Here is a 12,515-nt window from a genome sequence, read left to right on the forward strand (position 1 = left end):
GGGAAGTAATATTTTAAGTGTGTCTAAGTGAGAAAATTCATTTTTTAAAAAAGTTTTTATTTTCCAGTTAACATACACTTTTATATTAGTTTCAGGTAGTGAAATAGTTTCAGGTATCATATAGTGATTCAGCAATTCTCTACATAATTCAGCAGGTGCTCATCACAAGCGCACTCCTTAATCCCTATGACCTATTTTACCAATTTCCCCACCCACCTGTACTGTGGTAATAATCAGTTTGCTCTTTATAGTTAAGATTCTGTTTCTTGGCTTGCCTCTCTATTTTTTCACTTAGCTCATTTGTTTCTTGAATTCCACATAAGAATGAAATCATATGGTATTTGTCTTTCTCTCACTGACTTAATCTGCTTAGTTAGCATTTTAACCTTTAGCTCCATCCATGTTATTGTAGATTGCAAGATTTCATTCTTTTTTATAGCTGAATAATATTCCGTGTGTGTGTGTGTGTGTGTGTGTGTGTGTATTACATCTTCTTTAGTCATTCATCAGTTGATGGCCACTTGGGCTGCTTCCATATATCAACTGTTGTAAATAATGCTGCTCTAAACATAGGGGTACATGGCCCTTTAAATTACTGTTTCTGTATTCTTTGGGTAAACAACCTGTAGTGTGATTGCAGGATCCTAGGGTAGTTCTGTTTTTAACCTTTAGGGGCACTGCCATACTGTTTTCCACCATGGCAGCACCAGTTTGCATTTCTGTCAACACAGCAACAGGGTTCCTTTTTCTCTGTATCTTCACTAACACCTGTTGTTTCTTGTGTTGTTGATTTTAGTCATTCTGACAAATGTGAGGTGATATCTTATTGTAGTTTTGATTTGCATTTCCTTGATGGTAAGTGGTAATGACCATCTTCTGATGTCTCTTTTGGCCATGTGGATGTATTCTTTGGAAAAATGTCTATTCATGTCTTCTACCCATTTTTTAATTGGGTTATTTTTTGAGGGGGTGTTGAGTTTTATAATTTCTTTATGTACTTAGATTACTAACCCTTTATCATATATATATATATATATATATATATATATATATATATGTAATTTGTAAATATCTTTTCCCGTTCTGTAAGTTGCCTTTTAAGTTTTGTTGATTGCTTCTTTCACTGTGCAGAAACTTCATTTTGATATAGTTCTGATAGTTTATTTTTCCTTTTGTTGCCTTGGCTCGGAGAACTTATCTAGAAAAAGTTGTTATGGCAGATGTCAGAGAAGTTACTGTCTGTGGTCTCTTCTAGGATTTTTATAGTTTAGGTTTCACATTTAGGTCTTCAGCCCATTTTGAGTTTCTTTTTATGTATGGTGTAAGAAAGTGGTCCAGTTTCATTCTTCTGCATGTTGCTGTCCAGTTTTCCCAGCGCCATTTGTTGAAGAGACTTTTTTCCATTGGCTGTTCTTTCCTGCTTTGTCGAGGATTAATTCACCATATAGTTGTGGGTCCATTTCTTGGTTTTCTGTTCTGTCCTGTTAAACTGTGTGTCTGTTTTTGTGCCAGTATTATACTATATTGCTCACTACAGCTTTATAATATAACTTGAGGACTGTAATTGTGATGCCTCTAGTGTTGCTTTTCTTTTTCAAGATTGCTTTTTGCTCTTTGGGGTCTTTTGTGAATACATGCAAATTTTAGGGTTGGTTGTTCTAGTTCTGTGAAAAAATGCTGTTGTTATTTTGATAAGAATTGCATGTACTGCATAGATTGCTTTAGGTAATATAGACATTTTAACAATATTTGTTCTCCCAGTCCATGAACATGGAATGTTTTTTCATTTCTTTGTGTCATCTTCAATTTCTTTCATCAGTGTTTTACAGTTTTCAGAGTACACGTCTTTGGCCTCTTTGGCTAGGTTTATTCCTAGGTATTTTATCGTTTTTTCGTGCTTTTGTAAATGGGATTGATTCCTGATAACTCTTTCTGCCATGTCATTGTTGTACAGAAATGCAACAGACTTCTTTTTTTTTTTTTAAGTTGGGTATTCATCCTTTCTTTTTTTTTTTTTTAAAGATTTTATTTATCCATCTGTCAGAGAGACAGCGAGACAGCGAGCGAGAGCGAGCACAGGCAGACAGAGAGGCAGGCAGAGTCAGAGGGAGAAGCAGACTCCCTGCGGAGCAAGGAGCCCGATGTGGGACTCGATCCCAGGATGCTGGGATCATGACCTGAGCCGAAGGCAGCTGCTTAACCAACTGAGCCACCCAGGCGTCCCGCAACAGACTTCTATATATTGATTTTGTATCCTGCGACTTTACTGAATTTGTGTATCATTTCTAGCAATTTTTTAGTGCAGTTTTAGTGTTTTCTCTACGCCATCTGCAAATAGTGACTTCCTCCTTGCTGATTTGGATGCTTTTTATTTCTTTGTGTTGTCTGATTGCTATGGCTGGGATTTCCAGTACTGTATTGAACAACAGTGGTGAGAGTGGACATTCCTGTCTTATTTCCTGACTATAGAGGAAAAGCTTTCAATTTTTCTCCACTGGGGATGATATTAGGTATGAGTTTTTCAAATATGGCCTTTATTTTGTTGAGGTATGTTCCTTCAATCTCTACTTTCTTGAGAGTTTTTATCATGAATGGATGCTGTACTAGGTCAAATACTTTTTCTGCATCTATTGAAATGGTCATATGGTTTTTATTTTCCTTTATTGATGTAAGAAAGAGAGTATCATTCTGTAATAGATCCTTGACATTCTTGTTGGCTACATCAAAAAATCTTTTGGATTTCCCTTTTGTAAATAATGAAAAATATGGTACACAATCCTGGCCTTTTGTTTTCATTGCTTTTTTATATATACATTACTGATGATGTTAATGTTACATTTTGTGGAGGTAGGGTATGAGTGTATGTTTAGTTTTGTGTAATTTTAATATATGTGTTGGGTCATATATCTGTCACCACAGTCAACTTAAAGAATTGAGCAGTTACATCACCCTAGGGTTCTTTCCTGTTTCCATTTTATAATCATAGATCATCTCCTTCCTACCATTTCCCAATTTCTAACAATTGGTAACCACTAGTCTCTTTTCTAGCTCTATTATTCGTCATTTTGAGAATGTTATGTGAATAAAACTGTACAGGATAACCTTTTGCCATTGGCTCTTGCACTCATTGCAGTTAATCTGAAGATTGATCCAGGTGGTTGCATGTGTTAGTAGTTTGTTCCTTGTTACTGCTGAATAGTATTCCATGGTATGAATATACCAAAGTTTACTTATTCACCTATTAAAGAACATGTGGGCTTTTTTCACTTTTGTCTGTTACAAATAAAGCTGCTATGAATATTTGTTTATAGGACTCTGTGTGAACATACGTTTTCATTTGTCTAGGATAGATACCCAAGTGTGTAATTGATGGGTCCTATGTGTTGTCTGATTGCTATGGCTGGGATTTCCAGTACTGTATTGAACAACAGTGGTGAGAGAAACTGAATAACTGTTTTCCAGAGGACCTGTACCATTTTACATTTCCATCAGAATTTCATAATTCAGTTTCCCCACATACTTATCAGCATCTGGTGTTTTTACTTTCTTCACCATTCTGATAGACGTGTAGTGATATCTTATTGTAGTTTTAATTTGCATTTTTCTTATGGTTGATTTTGAACATCTTTTCATGTGTTTGCCATTCTTACATCCTGTTTGTTGAAAATCTGTTCCTATCTCTTGCTCATTTTTTAAAATTTTTTTATTTTTTTAAAAATTAATTAATTAATTAATTATTTTTTTTTATAAACATGTATTTTTATCCCCAGGGGTACAGGTCTGTGAATCGCCAGGTTTACACACTTCACAGCACTCACCAAAGCACATACCCTCCCCAGTGTCCATAACCCCACCTCCCCTTCTCCCAACCCTCCTCCCCCCAGCAACCCTCAGTTTGTTTTGTAGGATTAAGAGTCACTTATGGTTTGTCTCCCTCCCAATCCCATCTTGTTTCATTGAGGAAGTGGTGATGCAACATGGGGGCTTAAGTGGGTAGGAGAAGAATCTTGCTCATTTTTTAATTGGATTGGCTTTTTCCTGTGGATTTTTGAGAGTTCTTTATATGTTTTATATATGTGTCTTTTGTTAGGTAAATAGTTTGCAAATATTTCCGTTTAAGTATGTAGCTTGTCTGGCATCCTCTTTAAGCAGAATGTTTTGCAGGTGAAATGTTTTAAATTTTGATGAGGTCCAAATTTATCACTTTTTTCTTTGGTATAGATCCAGAATATTTTCTCCTATTTTTTAAAAAAAATTTACAGTTTTATGTTTAAGCCCATGATCTTTAATTTTTGTACATGGTGTGAGGTTTAGGTCAGTGTTATTTTTTTTAACTTAAGGTTATCCTATTGCTTTGGCACAGTTTGTTATAAAGGCTGTTCTTACTCCACTGAATTAATTTTGCATATTTGTCAAAAATCAGTTGGCTGTACTTGGATGGGTCTATTTGTGGATTTTATATTCTGTTCCATTAATGCATATGTCTTTCCCAAACCAATACCACACTGTCTGGATTCCTGAAGCTATATATTAGGACTTAAAGTCAGGTAGAATAATTCCTCCGAATTAATTCTTTTTTGTCAAGATTGTTTTAGCTTTTCTAGAGTTTGTGCTGTTTCATATAATGTTTTAATAAGCTTTTCTATGTTTAGAAATGTTGCTGGAATTTTGATAGAAATTGGATTAATACTGTAACTCAACTTGGGGGGAATTGATACCTTTATTATTTTGAGTCTTCCAGTTCATTGACAAGGGTATGTCTCTCCATTTATGTAGATTGACTTCGATTTCTTTCTACAGATTGTGTGATTTACAGCATCCCAATCCTGTGCATCTTTTGTTAATTGTATACCTAAATAGTTGTTTGTCTTTGGGGCAATTATAGGTAACATTCTTTTTAATGTTGACTTTCATATATTCATTTTAGGTATCAAAATAGGCAGTTGGTTTTTATGCATTGAGTTGTATCCTGGCATCTTGCTGAACTCACTTTTTAGTACTTGGGATTTTTTTTTATAGATTTCCTTAGTATTTTTACATAGACAGTCATGTCTTAAACAAAGAGGAACAGTTTTATGTATTCCTCATTTTCTTTTTTAAGAGTCTGTTTCCTATTGAGAATCGTGTGTTTTCTGTCTGTAGCCACATACCACAAGTTAATGGTGTTTTCTCCTTATCTTTAGCCTCACTTAATGAGCATTTTTTTTTCCCAGAAAGAATGTTGTTATCACTTTCTGATGACTTTGTAATTATACCCTAATGATGGCCAATCATGTAGGGTCTCTCATTTCTAATTATCTTGTTTTTGTACACTACTCTCTTAGCTTGTGCCCATCAAATCCACAGTCTGATCACTGGTATCCATCAGTTTTTTCTCTGTAGTTAAGACTCTCTTCATTGGTTTGTCTTTCTCTCTCTTTTTTCTTTTCACTTGCTCATTTATTTTGTTTCTTAAATTCCACATATGAGTGAAATCATGTGGTATTTGTCTTTCTCTGACTGACTTATTTTGCCTAGCATTTTACTATTTCCATCCATGTTGTCGCAAATGGCAAGATTTCTTTCTTTTTTATGGCCAAATAATATTCCATTGTATATCTATACCACATCTTGTTTATCCGTTCATCAGCCAACAGACACTTGGGCTACTTCCATAATTTGGCTATTGCAAATAATGCACATATAAACATAGGGGTGCATTTGTCTGTTTGAATTAGTGTTTTTGTAGTTTTGGGTAAATACCCAGTAGGGTCTTTCTTGGTTTGTAATTCTATTTTTAATGTTTTGAGCAGTCTCCATACTGATATCCATAAGGGCTGCACGAGTTGCATTTCCATAAACAGTGCAAGAGTGTTCCTTTTTCTGCACATCCTCACCAACACTTGTTTTTTGTGTTTTTGATTTTAGACATTCTCAGAGGTGTAAAGTGGTATATCGTAGTTTTGATTTGTATTTCCGTGATGATGACTGATGATGAGCATCATTTCTTCTGTCTGTCTTCTTTGGAGAAATGTCTCTTCATGTCTTCTACCCATTTTTAATTGGATTATTTAGGGGGGGGGTGTTGAGTTTTATAAGTTCTTTGTTTATTTTGGATACTTTTTATTGGATATGTCATTTCCAAATATCTTCTCTCATTCTGCAGGTTGTCTTTTAGTCTCATTGATCCTTTCCTTACTGTGCAGAAGCTTTTTATTTTGCTCTAGTCCCATTAGTTTATTTTTGCTTTTGTTTCGATGCCTCAAGAAACATATCTAGAAAAATATTGCTGTGGCCAATATCAGAAATTACTTTCTGTGCTTTCTTCTAGATTTTTATGGTTTCAAAACTCACATTTAGGTCTTTATTACATTTTGAATTTATTTTCATGTATGGTGAAAAAAGTGGTCCAGTTTCATTCTTTTGCATGTTGCTATCAGGTTTTCCCAGCACCATTTGTTCAAGAGATGGTCTTTTTACCATTGGATATTCATTCCTTCTTTGTCAAAGATTAATCAGTCATGTAATTGTTGGTTTGTTTCTGGGCTTTTTATTCTGTTCTTTTGATCTATTATTGTGCCAGTACCATACTGTTTTTAAATACTCTAGCATTGTAACATAACTTGAAGTCTGAGATTGTGATACTTCTGCTTTTTTCTTTTTCCAAAATTGCTTTGGCTATTTGGGCTTTTTTTTGTGGCTCCATACGAATTTTAGCATTGTTTGTTCTAGTTCTCTGAAAAATGCTGTTGCTCTTTAGACAGGGATTGCATTAAATCTGTAGATTGATTTGGATAATAACAGAATTTTTTTGTAATACAGAATTTTTAACAATATTTGTTTTTTCATCCCATGAGCATAGAATATCTCCATTTCTTTGTGTCATATTGAATTCCTCTCCTCAGTGTTTTATAGTTTTCAGAGTATAGGTCTTTTACTTTATTAAGTTTATTCCTACAGATTTTATTGTTTTTGGTACAGTTGTAAATGGAATTGTTTTCTTAATTTCACTTTCTGCTGTTTTATTATAATTGTTATTATTTTGCTTCATTATTATGGTAAAGGAATGCAGTAGGCTTCTCAACATTGATTTTGTATCCTGCAAGTTTATTCAATTCATTTATCGGTTCTAGTGGTATTTTGGTTGAATCTTTAGTGTTTTATTTGTATACTATTATGTCATCTGCAAATGGTGAAAGTTTCACTTCTTTCTTACCAAGTTTAGTGCCTTTTATTTCTTTTTATTTTCTGCTGTGGCTAGGGCTTCCAGTACTATGTTGAATAAAAGTGGTGAGAGTGGATATCCTTGTTCTGGATCTTACAGGAAAACCTCTGAATTTCTTACCATTGGGTATGATCTTAGTTGAGGGGTTTTCATAATAAGGCCTTTATTCCAGGGGCACCTGGGTAGCTCAGTGAGGTAAAGCCTCTGCCTTCAGCTCAGGTCATGATCCCAGGGTCCTGGGATCGAGCCCCACATCGATCTCTGCTCAGCATGAAGCCTGCTCACCCCTTTCTTTCTGCCTGCCTCTCTGCCTACTTGTGATCTCTCTCTCTCTCTGTGAAATAAATAAAAAGTCTTAAAAAAATTAAAAAAATAAGGCCTTTATTCTGTTGAGGTATGTTCCCTCTGGACCAGTTTGTTTAGGGTTTTCATCATGAATGGATGTTGTAGTTTGTCAAATATTTTTTCATCATCACTTGAAATGATTATATGTTTTTTATTCTTCCTGTTATTAATGTGATGATGTATCACGTTGATTGGTTTGTGAATTGTACCACCCTTACATCTCAGGAATAAATCCCACTTGATTGTTGTGAACGTTTTTATTATTTTTTTTTAATTTTTATTTATTTTTAATTTTTTTAAAAGATTTTATTTATTTATTTGACAGAGAGAGGTCACAAGTAGGCAGAGAGGCAGGCAGAGAGAGGAGGAAGCAGGCTCCCTGCTGAGCAGAGAGCCCGATGCAGAACTCGATCCCAGGACCCTGAGATCATGACCTGAGCCGAAGGCAGCGGCTTAACCCACTGAGCCACCCAGGTGCCCCGTTTTTTTTTTAATGTATTGCTGGATTTGGTTGGCTAGTATGTTATTGAGGATTTTTGTGTCTGTGTTCATCAGAGATATTGTCCTTAAGTTCTCTTTTTTTTTTGGTATCTTTATCTGGTTTTGGTGTTAGGGTGATGCTGTTCTCATAGAATGAATTTGGAAGTTTTCTTTCCTCTTCTGTTTTTTTAGAGTACTTTCCTAAGAAAAGGTATTAACTTTTCTTTAAATGTTTAGTAGAATTCACCTGTGAAGCCTTGGCCTTAAACTTTTGTATATTGGCCTTAAACTTTTGTATATTGGGAGTGTTTTTGATTACTAAATGATTTTTATTTCTGGTAATCTGGTCAAATTTTTATTTCTTCCTGCTTTGGTTTTGGTAGGTTATATTCGTGAGAATTTATCCATTTCTAGGTTTTTCAATTTGTTTGTATATAATGTTTTAGAATATTCTCTTATAGTTGTTTGTATTTCTGTGATGTTCTTTATTTCTCCTCTCTAATTTATGATTTTATTTGGGTCCTTTCTCTTTTCTTCTAAGTCTGGCTAGAAGTTTATCATTTGTATCAGTTTTTTTTCAGTGAACCTCCTTCTGGTTTCATTCATCCGTTGTATTGTCTTTTTTAGTTCTCATCATTTATTGTTGCTCTAATCTTTATTATTTTCTTCCTTATGCTGGCTTTCAGTTTCATTATGGTTCTTTTTTTTTTTTCCTAGCTCCTTTAGTTGTAAGCTTGGGTGTTCATTTGAGACTTTTCTTGCTTCTTGAGGTAGACCTGTATTGCTATATAGTTTCCTCTTAGAATTGCTTTTGCTGAAACCAAAAGATTTTGGACTATTTTGTCTTCATTTTCATTTGTTTCCATGTGTATTTTTTAAAAGATTTTATTTATTTATTAGAGGCAGCGTGGGGGAGTGAGCCCAAGCATGGGTAGAAAGGCAGAGGGAGAGGGAGAAACAGGCTCCCCGCTGAGCAGGGGTCCTGGCACAGGGATCTATCCCGAGATCCTGGGATCATGACCCAAGCCAAAGGTAGATGCCCAATGGACTGAGAGCCACCTAGGCACCCTTGTTTCCATGTATTTTTTTTATTTCTTCTTTGACTTTCTAGTTGACCCTTTCATTGTTTAGGACCATGTTGTTTGACCTCCATGTATTTGTGGTCTTTCCAGATTTTTCTCTTATGCTTAATTTCTAGTTTCATAGTGTTGTGATCAGAAAAGGTGCATGATAGGACTTCAGTGTTTTTGAATTTAAGACTTGTGTTATGGTCTCATATGTGATCTGTTATGGAGAATGTTCCATGTTGGCTGGAAAAGAATGTGTATTCTGTTTTAGAATGAAATATTGTGAATATATATGTTAAATCCCTCTGGTCTAGCATGTCATTCAAAACCGTTGTTTACTTGTTGATTTGTTTAGATGATGAATCCCATCGATGTAAGTGGGGTGTTTTAAGTCCCCTTCTATTATTGTGTTATAATCAGTTAGTTTCTTTATGTTTGTTATTAACTCTTTTATCTGTTTGGGTGCTCCCTTGTTGGGTGCATAAACGTTTAAAATTCTTGCATCCTCCTGTCAGATTGTCTCCTTTTTAATTATATAGTAACCTTTGTCTCTTGTTACAGTTTGTTGTAAATTTTGTCTTGTCCCAATGTAAGTGCTGCTCTCCTGTCTGTCTTTTGATATTCAGTTGCATGATAAACATTTCTCCATCCTCTCTCTTTTAATGTGCAGGTAAACAGGTCTTTCGTAGGTAGCATATAGATAGGTCTTTTTTTTTTTTTTTATCTACTGTGTCACCTTCTGTCTTGATAGGAGCATTTAGTTTATTTACATCCAAAGTAATTATTGACAGATACATATTTGCTGCCATTCTGTTGCTCGTTTTGTTGTTGTTTTTGTATTTTTTCCCATTAATTGAGCATCTTAATCACATCAGAGCTTTGGGGTGGCTGCTCTGCACTTCTCTTAGCTTGCTGTCTCAAGTTAAAAAGTGGTTTCCAGAATTCTGAACAGATTTTCATGCAGCAAGACCTCTAAACATGATAGGAAGGAGGAGAGTTTTCCTAACATATGTATCACTTTTTTAAAAAAGTATTTAATTTATTTACTTGAGAGCGTGTGAGCGTACATATGAGAGAGAAAACAGAGAGAGGGTGAAGCAAACTGCCCATTGAGCAGTGAGCTCCATGTGGGACTTGATCCTGGGATCCTGAGTTTATGACCTTAGCTGAAGGCAGACACTTACCTGACCCAGGCGCCCCATATGTATCCCTCTTTTTTTGTTTTATTACTGTTATGTTAAAGAGTCCTCATCAGGAGCCTCCAGCACATTCTTCCTTGTCTCATTGGCCAAAACTGGATAGCCAGCTCACTCCTAAATCAGTCAGCAGCAAAGGGTTGTGAATTGCTATAGTTGGCTTTAATCAGCCATGATCCTTTACCTAGCTCTGGAATTGCATCTCTTGTGCCAGGGAGGAAGACACTAATGGTTGCTATGTAGACAACTAGCAGTACTTGCTGTATATCATCTTATGAAATTTTGTTCCTGGAAAAATGTAACAGAAGGTTAGTATTTCAGCTATATTCCATAATATATGTTAATATTTAAAGTTGGTTAGAGTAGCAAAAAATATTTACCAATATATTTTATTGTAGCAATTAAAAATTAAATACAGTGTTTTTTTATATTGCTAGTTTCTGGAGCAATAACTTTTTGATTGCCTGATTTTTCTAACTCTGATGGGTAACTATGGAACATTTATTTGTAGGAATAAACAGCTGGTATAATTTAACATATATCTGCAAATCAGAAATGATTGGCTTAGAACAAAGCATATACAACTAAGTAAATGAATACCATTTTCACAACAACCTATACTGTGGTGAAAGAGACACAAATGGCTGAAAAATGAAAAGTTAAAACCTGTGCTGAATAAATTAACCGGTTGGTTGGCAATTTTTTATTTGACTCATCTCAAACTGTGACTGATACAAGGCATAAATCATATGCATTCACTTTGAGGTATTACTTTGGTAATATAATTTCTTGATAATCAATACTAGATAATACCTGAATTTATACCCCCAGGTTTTTAAGATTTTATATATATATATATATATATCTTGGAAGTTAGTATAAAAAGCATTAGAAAAAGTAGTATTCATCAGCTACAGGTTGGTAAAATTATCTCAGCATTGTTAATACTGGACTGTAAATGGCCTTTGAAATTTGAATTGGCAATATAAGTGACATTAGATTTCATTTGTATCTAATTTGTATCTATTTCATCGGTATCTATTTTGATACTGAAAAGTTTTATAAGAACTAATGAGGCGGATTTTTTCTCCTTTATATGTTAAAATCATAATAGCATCGTTGAACTCATAGTTTCCATTGAGAATTTAGAATCCGACCACATTCATTAACAACTAGCAAATGTTTTTATATTTTTCAAACACTTTAAAATTTATAAATGTGAGTTCTTAATTTATTAATTTTTCTTCAAAAGGTTGAATTATCTATTTTAAGAATTTTTTTTATCACAATATAAAGTTTTCAATTTGAGGAAATGCGAGTTCCTTTTGATGAACAGAATTTTGTTTACTAGTGCGTTAAGTGGAGTTTTGGGAGTTTTCTGGTGTCCTTGTAAATTCTAGTTAGGTATTAAATTTAACCTTAGCTGAAGTACAAAAACATTGTTTTTAACAGAAACTAAGGACAATCTTTTTTTTTTTTAATTTTATTTATTTATTTGACAGAGAGAGATCACAAGTAGGCAGAGAGAGAGGAGGAAGCAGGCTCCCTGCTGAGCAGAGAGCCCGATGCGTAACTCGATCCCAGGACCCTGAGATCATGACCTGAGCCGAAGGCAGCGGCTTAACCCACTGAGCCACCTAGGCGCCCCAATCTTGTGTTTTTATTGCATATGTTTTCCATAGTGCTAGGGATTTCACAAAATGATATCGAGAAGAGTAAGACTTATTGATTTATAGTTGTAGGACAAATTTACAAGTTTACAAAAAAATTTCTTATACTTACACCTTTAATTATTTTGTCGTGTTTTCCAGATTATTCAGCATTAATACATTTCATTCATTGTAGAAAGGCCCTTTTCTCAGAAGGTAATAGAGAGCCATTAACTAGATCAGTTGCTGTGTTCAGTTTCCATGGTGTCATTATCAAGGTCTATAATAAGAAATTGCCATATTTTGTCTTATCTTTAAAATGCAGTTGATTATCATGTCATCCCTTAGTTTAATTTGTAGATGTGGGACTTCTACTGAAAGTTGTCACCTTAGATCCCTCTTAGAACACACTTTGGTTTATTTGCTTTTTAAAAATGTAGAGTGTAAATAATGCTGTGGAAAATATACAAATCACATGCCATATTATTGCTCTTCATTTTTTTTATTTATTTATCAGAGAGAGAGGGGGGGAGAGAGCAAGCACAGGCAGACAGAATGGCAGGCAGAGGCAGAG

General features: G+C 34.6%; 1 protein-coding gene across 3 annotated transcripts in view; it reads left to right on the forward strand.

Annotated features, from left to right (window-relative positions):
• CHM (CHM Rab escort protein) overlaps positions 1-12,515 on the forward strand; it is a 227,111-nt gene that overhangs the window by 55,595 nt on the left and 159,001 nt on the right. The window lies entirely within an intron of this gene.

Source organism: Mustela nigripes, chromosome X, assembly GCF_022355385.1.
Source record: "Mustela nigripes isolate SB6536 chromosome X, MUSNIG.SB6536, whole genome shotgun sequence".
NCBI classification, from domain to species: Eukaryota; Metazoa; Chordata; class Mammalia; order Carnivora; family Mustelidae; genus Mustela; species Mustela nigripes.